General features: G+C 39.7%; 1 protein-coding gene and 1 long non-coding RNA gene across 2 annotated transcripts in view; both read left to right on the top strand.

Annotated features, from left to right (window-relative positions):
* LOC140694902 (uncharacterized) overlaps positions 1 to 19,179 on the top strand; it is a 1,054,641-nt gene that overhangs the window by 1,020,936 nt on the left and 14,526 nt on the right. The window lies entirely within an intron of this gene.
* On the top strand, positions 8,340 to 10,756 carry LOC140694907 (uncharacterized). Its single transcript, XR_012070569.1, has 3 exons — positions 8,340 to 8,453; positions 10,271 to 10,420; positions 10,516 to 10,756. It is a non-coding gene; the product is annotated as an uncharacterized lncRNA (long non-coding RNA).

The following is a 19,179-nucleotide window of genomic DNA, read 5'->3' as shown; positions in this document are numbered from 1 at the left end:
GATCATTTATTAAATAACCTTTCATGATAGAAACAAATGTATTATACACACAAACAGCACACAAAGCACTGTAGTACCATGGTTACAATCGTGGGTCCGAGTTCGTGTCCTGCTCTGGAGAGACCAGTCCTGTGAGATGGAGAACTGGTAAGTCGGCTTAGCCTCTCCAGAACTGGTTTTCTGTCCTGCAGAGACGGGGCTCGCTAGGCGTCCCCCCCGTAGAGGTGCTGTGGGGTGTAAATGATGCGCATGGGCAGCCTGAGCACAGCTGCTCATTCCTCGTAAGTGCAGGGTAGCATAGCTTTTGCGGTGATGGCTTTATGACCGCCCCATGTAGACTGTCAGTGCTCTGAAGGGATGCCTTGTGGTTTGGAGATGGGATTCTCACTTCTGTAAATACCCAAGTATAGTGTTATTGGGTCCTGCTGATTTCAGTCTATTCTTTAGAAAGTACATATTGTAGATATATTTTTCAAGCATGCGTGCTTTTTTTCTTTTACTATTTAAAGTTCTACCCTCTCATCTCTTGGTGTTACTTTTCATGGAATCCAGGAAACAGTCCTAAGCAACCTGCCTCTTCACACTTTTCCGTGGTGGTTTCCTTCCCTGATTAGAAGAGGGTTTTGCATAGGAAATTTTATTTGTTCCCCTTTTCTTGGAGTCTCTCTCTCTGTCTGCCCATCACTCACCTCTCAATCTGTCCATTTCTCAACCCACTGCTTCTTCTGACATGTTCCAAAACGCATTTCAGGTAGCTTACAGAAGAACAGATACCAAATAAACAGGTGAGAAAATGGGGCCCAGTTCAGACAGTGAGGCTAGGAGGCGAGCCTGTGTGAGGGTTGCAGGCGTGAGACACATGCCTCTGCCATGTGACTTATAAGATCGACAGCAGCAGTGTGTTTCAAGCTCCCAGCAGACACAGGGAAGCAGGATTTGAGGGAGATGCTTACTGGCTGTGAAATAAATAAGTGACTTAGGAGAAGCCCAGCCTTTCCAGCTACTAAGGCTTAGGAGAATATTTTGAGTGTCTTCCAAAATCAGAGTATGGCATCTTTTCTTTTTTCAGAGTTCTATGTATAGTTGGTTACATTCTATACCTGGAAATTTCTCCAAAACTGCTTCCCACGTGAGTCCCATGGCTCGGGGATTGGGTGGTTCTGCTCATTGATGGGGGTTGGCCAGAAACAGAAAATGAGAGCCTCAAAGGGGCCTGGGATTTGTCAGTTATGTTTTGTCAGTGCTGTAGGGTTCAAGAAATGCTTTCACCGTTTCTCTCCATCTGAGGCGGCAGCGTAATCTCTTACCAGCATCAGGAGCTCAGGGCCACGGGATGGTGGGGGCTGACTGCACTGCCGTCAAGACAGCTGAGCTAGTCACTGCAGGTGTGGTTCTTTTACATACTGCAGTTCATGCTCTTTACTAGAATGTTTCAACAGGGAGTTAATTAACTGAGTTAATTAACATTTAATAAATATGATCTTTGTTGAAAAGACAGTTATAGGCAGAATATAAGCTGTGAAGTCTTTAAAAACGGTTTCATTACTGAAATTTCATTTGGGGAGATACACGGTTTATCTTATATATGGCTCTCTTTTAAAGTAACAAAGAAACAAGACAGAAAAGGCAGAGGATGATTTCTGTTCTTCCTCTCGGCTTGCAGGTGCCTTCACCTCCAGTGGCATCCATCCAGACACCAGCACTGACACTGGCCGTGCTCAGAACTGCCTCAGCCCTGAAGACACTGCTGACAAATAGAAGGGGGCCACGCCCTGTTACAGCAGGTGCTCTCACTTTGTGGGTCCTTATGTAACTGCGTGGTGTTAATCAGGATCACCCGTCCTACATTGTGTGATGCTGCTGCTTTGTCTCCTAGTTACTTGTTTCTCTAAGTATTCTTGTATTATTCTCCAATGCATAGTACTACACACCTAAAAATGCTTTTTTTCAGATGAAAAAGAATGTGCATTTAAAATAATAACTCTGAAAAAGGGGGCAAAAAAGGCTATCCTTGTCCCGCTATTCAAAGATAATAATTAACACGTTAACGTATATTTTCATCAGTGTGGATCACCTCTGTCATAAAAAACCAGAGAGCACTCTGTGACTGTTTACTGTGTGGACACCTCCATTTTCCATTCGGCTTTTTATATGTTTTTCTACAATATTCTATCTCCTCTGGCATGATTTTTGATGACCAGTATAGCATTCTGTCTTGTGGAGGCATTGTCCATTTTACTTCGGACTTAAATAAACTTTTAAATTCCAAGTATACTTAACTGAAATACTGAAAAGAGAACTGTGGTGGTAGAGGAAGGCCCTACCTCCCTTCCCCTTATTTCCGAAGAGTAAAAACTGTTGAAAATTTGATATATATGTTTCATGACCTTTATGCCTATGACATACATATATACACACATATGAGAATTCCATGTATACGTGTGTGTATATATGCTTTATTTAAAAATGAGACCATACTATATGTTTTTCTGCAGCTCGCTTTAATCACTCAGGTGTATATCATAGACGTCCTCCCACTCCAGACTCACACGGTCCTTTCAGATAGAGTGGAGGGGTCTCCTGATTTGCGGGTGTGGTCTCTTTCCCACGCACACCTTTGGTGAGAGAATGCTGTGGACAAGGCCCTGGACCACGGCGAAACGCTGGCTCCCTCATTGCTCGCAGCTCGTCGTGATTTACCGCATCATTGTCTTGATGGTGGACAGTTAAATTTTCTCCATTTTCCACTGTCAGAAAGGATATTTGACTGGCATCCTTCTTGTACAGACATTCCTGTGATCTTTTATGAGTATTCCCTTAGTTAAGGCTTCTGGAAATTTAGTCCCTGGATGTGACATTTACATTCATCACAGACTCCATTCAAGTAACTCTAGAAATTCCTTCCATAGGGGAATGAAAAGATGCACAATTACTTATGTAACCAATTCTCTATTGCTGGATATGATTTCACTTCAGTTTTTCTTCCCACCATTGTAAACAGTGCTGTGTAAATGACCTGATGGGTACATCTTTTTGGACCTAATTTGTTTTTTCCTAAAGGAAACGATTCCTAGAAGTGGTGTTGAGTCATTGTGTATGTACGTTTTTCAGAGTTTACATATCCATTGACATGTCGTCCTCTGAAAATGTCGCTCATGGTTTCTTCTCCCACAGATGGACACTAGATAGAATATCTTTTAAAAATATTTGCCAATATGATGAGCAAAAGTGCTTTTTCATTGTTTTAGTTTGCATTTGATGACCAGTGAGGTATTGAGCATTTTTCACTCATTAGCCATTTGACTTTTTTAAAATGAATGATTCCTTTTATCCTTTGCACACATTTAAGTGGGGGAGCTTCTTGTTGGTTTGTGACAGCTCTTTGTATGTTATGAACATTAACTTCTTGTCTTCAACAACATGTATCACAGAGCTTTTTCTTGTCATTTCTTTCCTTTCATTTTGTTTAGGAGGATTTTTATTTTGGTAGTGTCTCAAAATATTCTTATGATAATAAATGTATTCCTTATGTGTTTTATCTTTGAAATTATTCTTAAAAATAATTTCTTATACTGGAATAAATCTCCTCTGTAGGTTTTTTTTAATCTCTAAGATGGAGATGATAATAGTACTTGTTAATGTAAGGGTAAGTTGAGTTAATAAGAGCAAAGTGTTGTATTTGCTGTTATTAGTACTTTTTTATATTTACATCACTGTCTGTAAATTATCTTGTGGTCCTTATGAGAGGAATAGTATTTATTCTTTCTAGGTGATTGTCTGATTGTCTCAGGACAATTACTGAAGTCATACTTTTCTCTTTGATTTGAAATCCCACCTTTACAAAATACTTGTGTACACTAGAGTCTCTTTTTGAGCTCATGGTTCCCTTCTGTCAATCTGCCTTTCTTACTCCAGCACCATAACTTACATATTGTAAAAATTTATTTAATAATTGGCAGTCTGAATTTTTTTCATTCTTTTCTTCCATCCCAAATTTTCTTGTCTAGTATTATGATTTTATTATTCCTGAAGAATTCCAAAATATTTTGTTCAAGTTAAAAAAAATCAGATTGGAGTTGTCATGGGAGTTTTCAGTAAGTTTTGAATTATTCTGATGAGAACTTACATCTTTACAAAACTGCTTTCCTCCATGCAATTTGTTGATGTCTCTACATCCTCACCTCTTACTTTACCCCTCAGTACAGCCCTGAAGTTTCTCCATTTAGAACATGGGCATTATTTTTTAACTTATTCCAGATTATTGTTTATGTTTTTGTCAATTTTGTAAGTGAAAATTTTTTGCTATTATATTTTTAAACGCTTAAAACTGAAATTTAGAAAGGAAGATTCGGTTTGTAAATACTCACTTTGTAATTTGTCATTTAAAATTGTAAGTATTAAGTAGTTGTTCCAGAATCCTTTCTTTTTTGTTTTTAAAAATTTGTGTCGAAGATTCTCAAAATGTTCATAGCTAAGTAGTATAGGTGGGGAGACAGATGGAGAGAGGTAGTGTGGCTCATGTACAAACTGTGAGCAGTTTCATGGCTGCCTTTAGGCTGGAGAAACCACAGAAGAGCCCAGGTTAGACAAGGAATGGCTTTGTATGCACTTGAAAGCCAGCTTTCCTGCCTGTATGGTGAAGCCTGGTGGGCGTGGCAGGTAGATGATCAAGGTCTGATCAAGGTCATTTGCTGCACAGAGTGCTGTGTCTGTGAGAAATGGTGACCATTGCCATGGCAAATGCTTGGTGCCAGGAACAATGCAGGGGAGCTGGGGAGCCTGTGTTAAGGATTTTCCAGTCCTGGGAGTGGGAAGATCAGACTCTGCATTCAGATCTGAGTTTGAATTAATCCTCTTTAGTTTACTGGACCTCTGACTTTTGTGAAGTTATGCATCCTGTTTGAACTCCTGCTTTGTTGTCTCTCAAAAGAGAAGAATTACAGCCTGCTGCTAGAGTGTTTGATCAGGGTAAATGATTTGTGTCTATAAGATGCCACGTACAGTCACAAGCTCAGTGAGCAATGAGCTGTCCCCTCTTCTCCTGCAAATCAGTGCTCGATAAGTCATCAGCAGAAAGCGAGTCCCTAATTTGTATGTGGTGCAAGGAAGAACAAAACTAACGTCTTGCCTTTCCCTGGCAGTATTCTTAGTTCTTTGCTTCATGTACCTCTTTCCTCCTTCACTCTCCCCTTTCACCTCCTCCACCAAGAGCCTGAGACTCTCTCAGAACACTAGATTCAAATTATTTAAATGGTGGCTCATTCCCATGAAATGACAATGACTTAAAAAAACTGTACACATCCCAGAATTCATTGTATTTGATTTACACACACACACACACGCACACACACACACACACACATCAGGCTACCTCCCATTTGCTGAGGGAGAAGGGCCACTTTTTCTGAGTTTTCATTTACTCAGCGTGAGAGCAGTCTCTTAAGCAGAATTTCACCTGGCTTCGTGCATGGTTTTTAAATTGGATTTCTGCTTTTTGTCCATAAAAATATTCTCCTATTAGAAGACAGGAAGTGGAGACATAGATATTCTGCTGAGATATTGGTGTTATCATATTTGAGTTTTAATGGACATAAGGCGGCATAGAGTCATACATTATTATGGATGAGAATCCATGATGATGTAACTTAGACAAGAATCTGGGTCTCCTGCCATCGTGTCCACGCGGGTGAAGAGGCAACTGGGTGGGGGATGGCAGGGAACCTTCTTGCTTGAGTTCCAGGTTCTTGTTAGTTTTCATTGCTCAGCTGCCTTTAGTTTATGTCCATGAGGCCTCTCATGGGAAGGTCACTATGTCCTGAGAGACTGAGTTACTAATCAGCAGAAAGCTCTGGACCCACTCATATTTTCCAGAGTTTTTCTGCTGACCTGCTGACACTTTATATAAATGAGACCTAACAAACTACTGGATATAAAATCCTTATTGTTATCATTTGCCCTCGAGTTCCATAGGAATGGGGTGCTGTCTCAGGCTGTCTAAGGCTAGATCTGAACAAAGATAGGGTGATAGGCTCTGCTGCTGGACCCTCCCCAGTCGAATGGGATTTCCACCTTAGTTTTTAGAATCAGGCAGATGAGTTCAAATCTTGTCTTTACCAGTTATTAGCTTTGTGACCTTGGGGAAATAACTACTTTTTTGGTTCCAATTTTCTTTATCTGTAAATAAGTTCAGTATTTATTTTAGGGTTTTTGTTTTAGAATTGAATGTGCTAATTCCCTAATTTATTCCTAAAATACTGATCACATGGTTCTATGCTGGTGCCTTAGTAGTTGATTGCTAAGGGACTCAACAGTGAGAATGGGGGTGGAGTCCCCTGGATCATACAGCTTATATTCCAGGATATGCTTGTAAAAGACAAGATAGCAGTGGATTTTTAGTAAATGTCCATTCCTTTCCTAATCCCCATTGATTGTGTATATATCTTTATACTAATATATGAACAATTTTTTGCAGTTTAAATCTCTTTGTAGTATTTAAAGAATGTAGCTATAACAAAAATACGTGAAATAAAATGACTTGACTTTTATTTTCCTTTCAATAAGCAAAACAAAATAAAATAGAAAAGAAAAGAAAAAGTATTGAAGGAGTAGAAATAATTTTATTTCCGTGGAATCAACTCCCTATGTTAGGTTTTTCCATTGTGTTGTTCAACATCATATAAAATTGACAGGTTGTGACTTCAGTGTTGATAGCTAGGTGAGTATAGTTTCTTTTTGTGGTTGTCTTTGATGAATTATTTGCACTAGATCATAAATGATGTGCATGTTACATATTGGAAATGAGGAAACATTGGAGACATACTACCTCCAATGCAGTCATTTTGTTACTGAGTCCAAACTCGTTCTGCTCGCCACATGACAGGCCAATAAACCGGGAGATGAGGTGTTGGAGCAAGGAATAGTGACTTCACTTGCAATGCTGGCAGACCCAGAAGACGGCAGACTGATGTCCTGGAGAACTATCTTCCCCAAGTAAGAATTCAGTCTCCTTTTATACTAAAAAGGGGGGGGTTGTGGTTGGTTGTTGCATACTTCTTGCTTTATGAATTGTTTGTCCTTTGAATCCGCTGTTCTTGCAGCTGTCCATGTGGATCAAATCATGGTACCCCTGTAAAACCTCCAAAAAAACAAAGGCTATTCTCTATTATGCAACTTGCCATCTCTACAGAAGTGCAGATGAGCTAACATTTTTAAAGATCAGGGCCAGGAGAATAGGCTTTCCTGCAGATTTCAGGCTAAAGGCAACTTTCTTTTTCAAATGGTGCAGAGCTACCAAGTCTGAGCCTAGGAAACAGGGCACAGGTTTAAACTCAAAGGAACAGATTTAACATAGGGTAAAAACTGTACATTTTATTACAATTCCGTTTCCAGCTTCATAGATAATATTAGTAAGAAATACGAGCAATTTTGTATTTTTGCTTCTTAATAACCGATAAGTGTACCAACTATATTTTGTGAGCAGGGATGCTGTGCAGGCATTAGGGTGACAGCAAACTCTTGTAGGGGGTGGCCGACCCTGCAACATCTCTGATGCCCCGTGAGTGTTGGTGAGGGTCCCCGTAGCCAGGGGCTCTCTTCAGGAACCAGCATATGGGCATTGACCTCTGGAGACCTCTTTTTCAGCTGCAGGAATTTTTTTCAGATATTGAGATTGAAAAATCACTCCAGCTGGGAATAATTAGGGAAAAAAACAAAAGGAAAAGGGTTTGGAGTAGAGTAGAAGAGTAGGACATAAGATCACGGAGCCTGAGTGCTTGGCAGCGGGGCCTCGGGAGAGAGGGGAGCAGAGGTGGGGAGGGGCCTGGCTCCAGAACCAGCTCCTGTAATTGCCCCCGCACGCAAGCCACATAGCTTTAAATTGGCCTGGGCCACCTCTCTGGGCTGGATATCACCCTGGGCAGAACCGTGGTATCTGTAAAGTAAAATGACTTCACAACTATTGCACAGAGCTGCAGGTGTAAGAGAGCCTAAGCCTGTCTCAGAGTGCAGGGGACAAGCGGAAAGGAATGGCAAAATTTCCACTGACAATTGAAATTTTGTTAAATAGCCTGCTACAGTTGTTTGCATCACTTGAATGAATGCAGGCATATTTCTGTGGGCATTTATAGGTTCACTGAACCCCACCAGCCCCTCTTGCCCCCATCGGAGATGGGCTTTCTCAAGCACAGTGCCCCTCCTGCTTGGGTGGAAAACGCTGCTGGTCCTTGCCTGGGGCCGGGCTGCTGCAGGGCACTGAATCCCCGAGGCACGGCCTGTGAGACACGACAGGAACATCTCTGCTCTTGACTGGGTGCCTCCGTTTCCCCTGCAGTGTAAAAAAGCCGGTGACTGAGTTAGAAGCATGCTTCCAAGCTGTCCATGTCCTTGGCATCCAGAAGCGGAGCCTGGAAGCTTTCGAATTTATCCAGAATGCGGTTTACATTCACCTTCAGCAGGTGAGTGTATGTCCTTACACAAGTGGAGGAATTACTGCAGTTTTCCTGGAACTTTCTCACTACAAGTCCATTTGATTTTTCTGTGCTAGGATTCAGTATGGCCTGCTAAAAACTCTGGAGTGAGATCTTGAAACCCTGATGAAGAGCATTATTTATTTCATTTCTCTATATGATACTCTTTTACTTTTAAAATTCAGAATTTTTGGTTGTTTCAAAAATTTTTGGGGGGGGTGGAGAATCATGTTTGCTCTTACCATCTTTGCAACCTGTTGCTTTGTGCCTCTCACCTGTCTTCTGTCACTTGTGAGGCGGTTCCATTTGTGACCCTGTCCGGGTTGTTCATGTTATAAATCATAAAGCCTGTAAAAGTACAGTCCCTTTTCCTCCGAAGACATTCCACAAATACTCCTTTAACCTGGGTGTGGTTTTAAGAAGACAGAATCTTTAGAACATGTCCTTGCAGGTTGCTAGTGCAAAATCCCAAAATCAATAGTCTAGCTCAACATCTAAAATCTTTCTAATTTACCTTGGAATTGTATGGATAAGTGAAGCAGTTTGCTAAGAACTCAGACCAGGTTTAGAATACAGGCTGGTGTAGCTCAGCAGGTCCTCCCAAGCTGATGCTCTGCCAGAGGGCGGGGCCGAGGGGAGAGGGCGGGTCCTGCCCTCCCTGAGGTGACAATTTCATGGCAAAGACTTTCACCTGGTGAAGAACTTGGAGTTTCTTCTAAGAAGAGTGGGTCTTAAAAGAGTCCAAAAAGCGCGGGAGTGGCACAGTCCCATTTGTCTCAAGTAGGGGAGAGCGGCTGTGGGGCCACTTAGGAGACTCGTGAGTCCAGGTGGGCAGTGTTGGTGGCTTCCACTTGAGCGGTGGGACGGTCAGTGTTTAAAAGCGAACATATTGAAGGCATGTTTAGATGGTAAAAAGGAAAGGATGAAGGCTGGCTGTGAATGCAGGATGGAGTAAGGCCCAGGTTTCTGGGTGGATTAATGAGGTAAATGATGGTCCTTCTGTGCTCTGAGGAGGGAAAGCTGCAGAGGGAGTTCTGCGGAAATCTGATGAGTTCAGCTGTGGGTACAGTGAAAGGTTGTTAGATGTGTGGTCTGGGAGCTCAGGTGAGAGCCAGTAGTGAGTAGGGGGAGGTGAGAGGGACTTTCAAATAATTTTGTATTGTGAACATACAAATAAGTATGAGTAATGACACATTTAACACCTCTATATTCTGGATTTAAAGCCCAGTAACATTTTGCTATACTGACTGCAGAGGTTCTTAATATTTTTTAATAGAAATAAGTAGAAACAAAATAGTGGAGTTAGTGAGCATCTTAGAGTAGATGTGTGTCCTTGTATGTATTTTTATACCTCATCTGTTTATAACCATAATCTACAAAAAGTTATCTTGCTTAGCATAAGAGTTAAACACAGGGATGTGACACACATTGTTGGGGGTTGAAGCTGATCTTCTCGGGCAAATTATGGACCCTCTCTTTGCCTTAGTTGCATCGTCTGTGACTGCCCCAGGGCCCCTCATCACAGCTGATTTCCTAGAGTAGATGTTGGGAGGGAGGCTGCTGAAGGGAGTAAGAGGTGGCAACTGCTAGGGATATTGAAGAGAGACAAAAACAGATTAAAGCCGATAAACTGAGTACAAATACCCTCTAAATAGAAGGAATCCCGCAGAGTTTTGAGCCGCTTATCATAAGGGAAAGAAAATCACGTGGATCCAAAGCTCTTGAGCATATGAGTATTGTGGGTGGGAGGGTGTCATTATAAAAGTGTTGAGAAAAGGCCTCTTTGTTTTCCTTGACATTACCAGTAAGGATGGGGAGCAGAAGCGAAACCCTCTGCTTCACAGTTGAAGGTGCTGTTTTGTGCGAAACTGACCAAAGTTTGGAAACCAGTCATCAGCGATGCTGGCAAATGAAGAGGCTTCTGGATTGGGTGGGGCACTTGCTGTGACTTCCAGGTGACCTGCTGGCTGGGGGCTGTGTGGCGGGCAGTAGTTTTGCAGGGTAGCCCGGGCATAATCCCTGGCTCTGATGCTGCTGGTCTGATTAACAGACCTGGGCGCACACTGTCCTAATGGGGCAGCTCGGGATGTGGCCCTGCCGTGCTGAGAGCGAGAAGAGGGCTCCCCTGAGGAGGTGTCCCTGCGGAGAGTGGAAACGTACTCCTGCAGGGGAGGAAGAGCCTCTGAGCAGCGGGCCGGATGCACAGGCAAGACCAGCATGAGCACTGATGTTTCCGGGAGCCGGAAGTCATACAGTGGCCCAAACGGCCTTGTTCCTGAGAGACTGGAGGGAATAGATGCTGAAAAGGCAGGCTAGGGTCAGACCCTGTGGTGGGTTATGAGTGACAGGAGAGGATTGTTCAGGCAGGCATGAGACAACCCTGTGGGCATCCCAGCTGGGGCGTCACGCCGAAGGGAAGAGCAGAGTTATAGACTTTGCCACTTATTAGCTGTGTGACTTTGAGCAATATCAGCCCACCTCTCTCTATATATATCTTCATCTGTAAAGTGACACAGTGACAAGGTCGTGTCATCAGAAGTATTAGCTTAGCTCTGATCCTCTTTGTCGACTCCTGTCAGTGCTTCCCTGCAAGGTTCTGCAACGGCTGCTTTTACCCTGAGACGGGAGGGCATAGAGGGACACTGTAATACCCGAGGGCAGGAAGGGGTTGCTTTAAAAGCAGACATGTAACAGCCTGCAGCTGCAGACCTGCAGGCAGTTTGGTTGACGGTCCTTGAGAGGACTTTGGAGGCCTTAGCGTCGTCTTAAGTCTTGTTTCCCCTTGGGGACCGGATTTGCCTTTGGGGATTGATGTTGAAGATTTGAGCTTCTGCAAAGCTGTTTTCAGAGATGTGTATATACGTAAAATATCATATAAAATAAAATGATTCATTTAACGTGTGCGAATTTGTAGCTGTTAGGAACAGCTCTGTTGGCCTGGTCTCCACGGAGGACACCAAGGGTCAGCAGAGCGTGCAGGAGGGCAGGCAGCCTGCAGTGCTTCTGCGGGGTGTTCTCCCCAGCAGGGCGCTCTGCTGAGTTGAGTCTTCTACGAGTTTTGTTGCCAGAGGAGCAGACAGCAAATTAATGAGTTCTAGAGGGATTGTATAATGACAGGAAGAAATAGGAACCCGGAGATTTTCCGGACTAAAACACGCTTTGGTTCCTGATTCAGTGTGTTCCATTACAGAATTGATGAGTTGTGTCTATTCTGGAACGTCATTGAAATAAACGTTCAGCCTATATGTTAAGGGCTTTGTTTTATTTGGCTGGAGGACTCGAGCCGGGATGACAGCCTCTCAGATCACTCTGAGGGACTGCTCCCAAGAGGTAGGGGAGGAGCTAGGATATATAGAAGCTTACAACAAAGACCAGGTAATTGGAACAATAAAATATTGCTTGTTATCTAAAGAAAACCAGATATCTCAAGTTCAAGTATTTACTGCTTTTCTATGTATGGTGAGAAGCAAACATTTGAGTCATTGAATTCATTCCTTTGGCAAGCCCCTGGCTATCTAGGGCAAGTATCCTGTCCTTTCTTACTCTGAGTCTGCTCAGAGGGCACCACTGTGAGTGGCTGAGAGGCCGGGCTGTAGGCATGTACTCGCTGGGGGTTGGCAGCAGCCGCTGATGACTCGGATTCAGCATTCTTTCTTTACTGTCATGGTTGCAGTATTTTCATGCACATTGTAGTATTTTCATTCACAGTGCTCCCACTTGGTCCTAAATTTGACCAATATTTTGAGAGAAATTTCATGACCAATTTTGTCCCACGGTGCTAGGATGGCTCATTCCTTGTTCAGGTGAAGAATCTTCTAAGTTGCCATTCAAGGTGTAAGTTTTTTTTTGTCAAGCCCTGTTGATACTAAAAGTTCTCTGGATCACCTGTCTTACTAGTCTATTATGATACAGAAAGTGTTTACCCATCTTTGCTCATTCCCATAACTAGAATCACACTATTATATTTATTTTATTCAGGGTTATAAATTTTATCTGTTTCTTCAAGATGTTTAGCCATCATCAATCTTGTGGGCCTAGTTACACATTGGGAAATGTAACAGACAACAATTTTATAAAATAGACAGGATATAAGTAATACAGCTAGTAACGTTAATAAAGTCACGAGTAAGAATTTAATAGTCGAGAAGTTGTATTTTTGGGTTAAAATTTTGCTTGTGTTTCTGAGTTTGATCCTATGAGAAAGTTCATATTTATGGTCAGGGTCAGAGCAGGTATTAATTGGCCAGTTGAAATCTCCCACCTTGTAAGATCAACAGTGGCCTAAACAGAACTATAAATTCTTTTTAGAATAACGTTTCTGAGGGCTATCTAATTAGAGCCTTGGAGTAGGGAAACCCACCAAGGTAACACAGAAGTACTAGACATAGGTAATTTATCATAAACTTAACAAGTGGGGTAGATCATAATCAAAGGTTGGAGAAATTATCAAAGTAATTGGTATACAGTCCTGGTCCGGTGTCTTGGGTCAGCTGTCTAGCTCAGATGTCGTCTTCTTCTCATCCTGGTCTGGTAGCTTTTTCTCCATTTGGGCATTGTTTTAAGGTGAGCAGCACTCGATAGGCCAGTGCACTGCAGGGGATGTTTCAGATAGGAAATGAATCCGAGACTCCGTTTCCTTCAGCTTTGGTGTGTATGGTCTGGTAAAGAGTACCTGAAAAAGGGTCCTTCCATTCAGGTTGGAGACAGTTCTTTAAGTCATGCCTGTTGCAGTATGTATAATCCTCTGGCTGCTGGTCATGGGGCATTGGAACTTTACCCAAGGATAGATTTCTGAGCTTCAGAAACAAACCTAGAGTATCCTTTTCATAATTCAATTAAACTGTACAGTAATGTGACATAACAGCAAGGAATGATCTGGGAAGTGTCTTAGTAAATATGGACCTCAATTAACAAAACTAGAATTTAATATCCACTAAAATATAATTTATTTTCTCTCTTAAGTTACCCTTAGTTTTCTCAAATATAGCCAAATGAAGATTAATTTTTTACAAGTTAAGTCTGATTATTTGATCATATAGGCTTTTTTAAATTGGCTGTGTTGGAAGTTTTAATACGGAGTCTCAGGGTAGAATGTTAAGGTTTGCTAAGGCCATGAAAGACACGTCAAGGCTTTTCATGGGTTTCTGCCTTACAGATTTAGGTAAATTCTTTTCTCTTTAAAATCCTTAAAATATCTTTATACTCCTATATCTGTTAGGAGATGATCTCCCTAATTTGTTTGATAGAGCCACTGGGGACCTAAGTGTTTTTAGTCTCTTGAGGGATCAGATAGAGAGAAAAGATAAGTGTTCCAAGTGTGATTACATAGGTATAATTTATCAAATTGCTGTGAACCATAACTAGCTTAAGGAGAAGAGATTCTTTACGTCTGGGAAACAGGTTAAAAGCCAGTAGTATTTCAAACAATATCAAAAATTATAACCATATTCAGCAGGTTAATCAGTCCCTTGTAACTAATTATTTTAATGAGAGTTTTCATTAGAACTTTAAAATGTCTTACCCAGTTTAGTTCAGTGCTATAGTGTGAAATTTATTAGGAATCAGTAAATCTCCTTGAAGAGAAAGCATTTTGCAAAACCATCAGAAGAAAACAATTAACTGTCTATAAATGACAAAAATTTAAAAGCATGGTTAAACACCGTTACACTATAATCAATAAAGAAATCTGTTCACTATACCCATAATTATCACTGGTAACATTTCAGATATACCAGAATTTTAGGGAGTCCATATAATTTCTACAATATCTATATTAATAATATTGTCTCATTCAATATAACCTTAGAAGTTTTATGATTCATTTGAAAATTCCATGTTATTTAAAATGCCAAATGAAACTTTATAGTTAAAAATCTCTCTTTGGGATGTTTCAGGGGCCTTCTGTAGCATCCCAAACTTAACTGGAGATTAAAAGAATTTTAATTAATTAAATTAATTTTTACTTAATTAATTAGAATTTTATATTTGGGGAGCTTTTTGAAAGATTTCAGAACACTTGATCAGATAAACATATAGATCACTGTAAAGTAGTACTAATTCATTAACAAGAAAATACGTCAAAAGTAAAGGCAGAACAGATCAGCTAAGTGGTATAAGAAGTTTTACAATCTGTTACTGAAGGAGGATTAACATTTTAAGAAAATTTTTTCCTCTTAACAGAGAGAAAAACAATTCTAATCTTGTACCAGCTTACTTCTAAGATTCATTTACGTTGCCCAATTTGTTTCTAAACTTAGCCAATTCTGACCATGTACAAAACTCTTCCCTCAGGGTTCCTTTTCCACAAGCCTTCCACAGCTTTCTATACTTCTATTAGTGTGTCCCTTATTTTTCTTCTATTCAGAAGTAACCAGGTTCAGGAGAAAGTCACTATTTTTCATTAACAAAATATAATTCCATTCTTATATCTTCCTTTACGCATTTATATTACTTTCCTAGGATACTGAGATCATTCCCTTACTAATAGAGACTATTTCAGTGTGGCACCAACCATTTATTAATATTTCTATATACCTTTAGTTTCACTGTAAGAGGAAGTTAAATGTTAAGTAATTCGTATTTCAATGTTATTTTATCTGAAAATGGCATAGCTATTTAATAAAATCTTGTCATTTAACTTAATTTAGCACACCACTGGAATTTAAAGATACCAAACACTTAGAGATTATCTTAAACATACATTTTAAAAATATATTTTAAATATTTACCCAAAGCTCTCATCTCATTTGCATTTAATTTAATTAAAATTTTACCACAGCACATTACTTTTATTTTATTTTTGACAAATCTGCAACAGATATAACAGGATTTTATTTGACTTTCATTAAACCTAGGTACAGTAAAGGTATTATGCATAATATTGATGACTTTAAAGATGTCTATATTAATTAGAACATACTTAAACTAAACAATATCAAATATTATCTTAATATTGAATATTTTCCATTTCACATGACGCTGAAAGTCAATTTGTTCAGTTGTTATTTTAAAAATACTTCATGTTTAAGCTCTTATATTTTTATGTCAATTAAGCAGAGCTCTATGACTTTGAATTTTTTTTCTTTAGCAGTAGAAATATCTCACTTCTATAATGTGTACACAGGCTTATAATCACAAAAATGCTAGAGATCTCATAGCTTCACTTTAAAACTTACTTATAAGATAGGTATAATAATAGTTGGAGTAAGCTGAATTTGCTTGCTCAAATCATTAAGGCTTACTATTTATGAAACAGACAGTTAAAATTTCTTCACAATGTCTGAAGGACCCTTCAGAGTTCTGAGTTCTAATATGCCAAAAATTTCTTGGCCTTAAGGTTTATTTCGTTGAGCTAATTAGACTCAGTCCTAGGTCACTGTTTGTTGTATTTATATTTCTGATGTGCAAGACAAAGACACTGTCTTCCAGGTCCCCAGAGAACTGCTCTCTCACCCATGCCGTATTTTATCTCCTTAAATGGCATTTTTGTATCAGTGAGAAGAGCTGTAAACAAAGAATTCCATGTTTTAAAACATTAAGGCTTACTTAAATATGTCTTCCAAAACTTGCATAAGGCATTTAGTAAGATCTCTTTTCCTTGTGTTATAAGTTAAACCCAGGGTAAACCTGTATTTTTTTATTAGCCACTCAAATTAGTTTTTAGTTTTACATTATATTGGACGGCTTATGTAACTATATTGGTTTATTTTAATTTGTTCAATTAATATTTTCAGAGGGACAGATATGTGCCTAGCCTTATAATACCAAGAAGGGGAAGTGTTTTTCCTCTTAAACATATGTATCCCACAACACAAGCAAAAGTTTTGTATAAAGACCATTTAAATATACCAATTTCATAAACTTTTATCTCAATTTTATTAAATCTTATACCTTTAATTTTTATATTTATTAAGTTTAATCAATAATTCTTATTTCTAGAAGGAGTGCCAGAAACCTTTTTTTGTGTGTGTGTGCATTGTATATAATTTTATAGAAGTCTCTAGGATGCCCAAGATTCAGCCAAAGAGCTTAGGCACTTCTCAGTTTTTAATTTCATTAATTGGTCTGTTATCCCAATTATTGATCAAGTATTTCAGTCTATATATACATATATTTCAAACTGTGGTAAGTAAAATGGGCTTGTCTGAACTTTAATCTTGGGGGGGAGTAGGTGAACTCTTTGGCCCTTTTTTTTTTAACTTTACGTTGTGTAGTATCAAAACCCTGTATGTAAATCCAAAAATGTCCATTTTATTTATTTGATTCAAAATAACCATATAAAAATATTTATCCTTTTGGGATAAGCCACTTATTTTTTTTTTCGACATTTTTACAATCATTTTTCCAGTTATTCAACCTAATTAACATTAATTATTCTAAGTTTTTATTAGCATATCTAGAAACATTTATCAGAAAGGAAAACACAAACGTAGCTTTTCAAACCAGTTTTATTTTTTTAACTAAGTTCTTAGGTTAACCATTAGATATATTTTTCTACATTTAAACTTGATTTTAATAGAAACCATAAAACAACTGTTTATAATGAGATCTCTTTAAACTTTCACCAATTAAAAAGTTTTTCCAAATTGAAAAATCCATCATATGGCCGTCAATTTATATACAAATATTATATATATATAGTGATTTTAAACCAATGAGATGAAGAGGCCCTTCCACATGAGAGTCGGGGTGTTGCCTAAATAAAATTCAAAGGTTTACTCTCCAAAAGCTAAAAGCCTTTGTGGTCCAGGCTGATGCAGCAAAGTTTAAGATGGCAAAATATCTGAAAATTGGTACAATCAAAGAATTGCTTAGAATCCCAATTTATTTGCGTGGCCACCATATGTACATAATACTTGAAACTTTTGTATGGTGGAGTCCAAGGTTTCCTTTAAAAAATAAACTAAACATACATATACATACATACACACACTTAAAACACCCAGAGAAAGATAAAACATTTACATTTCAAGGACACAGGAAGAGAAATCCAAGTTACCCCTAAAGGGGATTTTGTTTTTATAAGTTCAGAATTCCAAAAAATTTTTTTATCAGGCCTGGTTAGTTATTTTCAGAGTGAGTTTTTTTTTTTTTTCTTATTCCCAATTAATGTTGTAAATTTTGTATGTACATAAACCTGGCTGGGGTAATAGTTGGAGACTGGCAATCTGTCATTTCTTTTTCTTTTCTTTTCTGTTCTTTATTTTTTTTTTTTGAAAGTTCTATTCCCCATTGTAAGGTTGGGTTCTCAGAATAAATTTGCTAGTAAGATTTCCCACAGGGACAACTCTGTGTCATGAGGTCTTTGTGTCTACCACTCCTGGAAGATTCTCTGTCACCCGAGAAAGCAGTTACCAGCCAGGAGGATGGTCCGAATTTTGGAGTTGAAAGTTTCCTCATAAGAGTTTTACTTTTATCCTGAAAAATTCAATGGAGGTAACCAAATTGAGGAAAATATTAGACCAGACTCTTACCTAACCACTCAGTCCTGAACCCAGTGTCTTTCAACTTGGACTCACTCAGGATGTCTCCACTGGGTGAGTATTTTCCTCATATGTTTCCACCAGCCCCACTTTGGACATATCTTCAAGGTGGATATTTCCTGTTATCTTTCAACCAGGCCCCACTCAATATGTCTCCACTGGGTGGGTAATTCACCTCAGTTTCTTTCAACTGGAGGGCCACGTACCTGGATACACCGCCAGATAAAACTTAGGATCATCAACCAATATGTGAGATCCGAGAACCTAGAGAGACTCACCCAAATTCATCTGGACTCCCCGAGGAGGTGGATGGGCACAAAAGGCCACTGCTGGTACCAAGGTTCCGGTTACTTGGAGAGTTCAGGTGGAGAGAAATCTGCTGTGGTGCTTCACGGTGTCCAAAACTGTTGACTGAAATACATGTGCAGCCTAAAAGTTAAGAGTTATGTTTCATTTGGCGGGAGGACTCGAGCCAGGATTACAGCCTGTCAGAACTCTCTGAGGGACTGCTCCCAAGAGGTTGAGGCAGAGCTAGGATATATAGGAGCTTTACAACAAAGACCAGGTTGTTGGAACAATAAAAGATTGCTTGTTATCTAAAGAAAGCCAGGTATCTCAAGTTCAAGAATTTAGTACTTTTGTATGTGTGAGAGGAAGCAAATATTTGGACTCACTGAATTCATTTTTTAGACAAGCACCTAGCTATCTCGGGCCAGTAGCCTGTCCTTTCTTATTCTGAGTCTGCTCAGATGACACCATTGTGAGTTGCTGTAGCAGCTGAGCTGCAGGCCTGTCCTAGCTGGGGGGTGGCGGCAGCCTTTAATGACTTGGTTTCAGTATTCTTTGTTTACTGTCATGGTTGCAGTATTCTCATTCACATTGTAGTATTTTCGTTCACAGACTGATTATGGATAATCTGCAACCTTGGAAAGCAACCGAGATGGAATTACTGCAGGTACCTTCTGCTTTAATAAGCCGTGTGCAAACATAAACAGGGAGGAAGCATACACTTGGATTTGGAGGTGTAGGAAAGGGATCCTGCACATTGCAGGAGAACGCAATGCAGAATTCCTTACGTCCAACTTTCTTTACTCTAGTGGTTTCTGAGAACAGTTTATGGTAATTAACCAACATTGACAAACTGCACAAATTGCATTTAAGAGCTGGCCGGCTGAAACTTGTGTATTGGAGAGGTGGAATTCAAAGGCAAGTGGTCAGGTGGATTGGAGAGA

This window comes from Vicugna pacos, unplaced genomic scaffold (assembly GCF_048564905.1).
Source record: "Vicugna pacos unplaced genomic scaffold, VicPac4 scaffold_110, whole genome shotgun sequence".
Classification (NCBI taxonomy): Eukaryota; Metazoa; Chordata; class Mammalia; order Artiodactyla; family Camelidae; genus Vicugna; species Vicugna pacos.
Note: the sequence above shows the minus strand (reverse complement) of the source record. Positions and strands in the feature narration are given on the sequence as shown.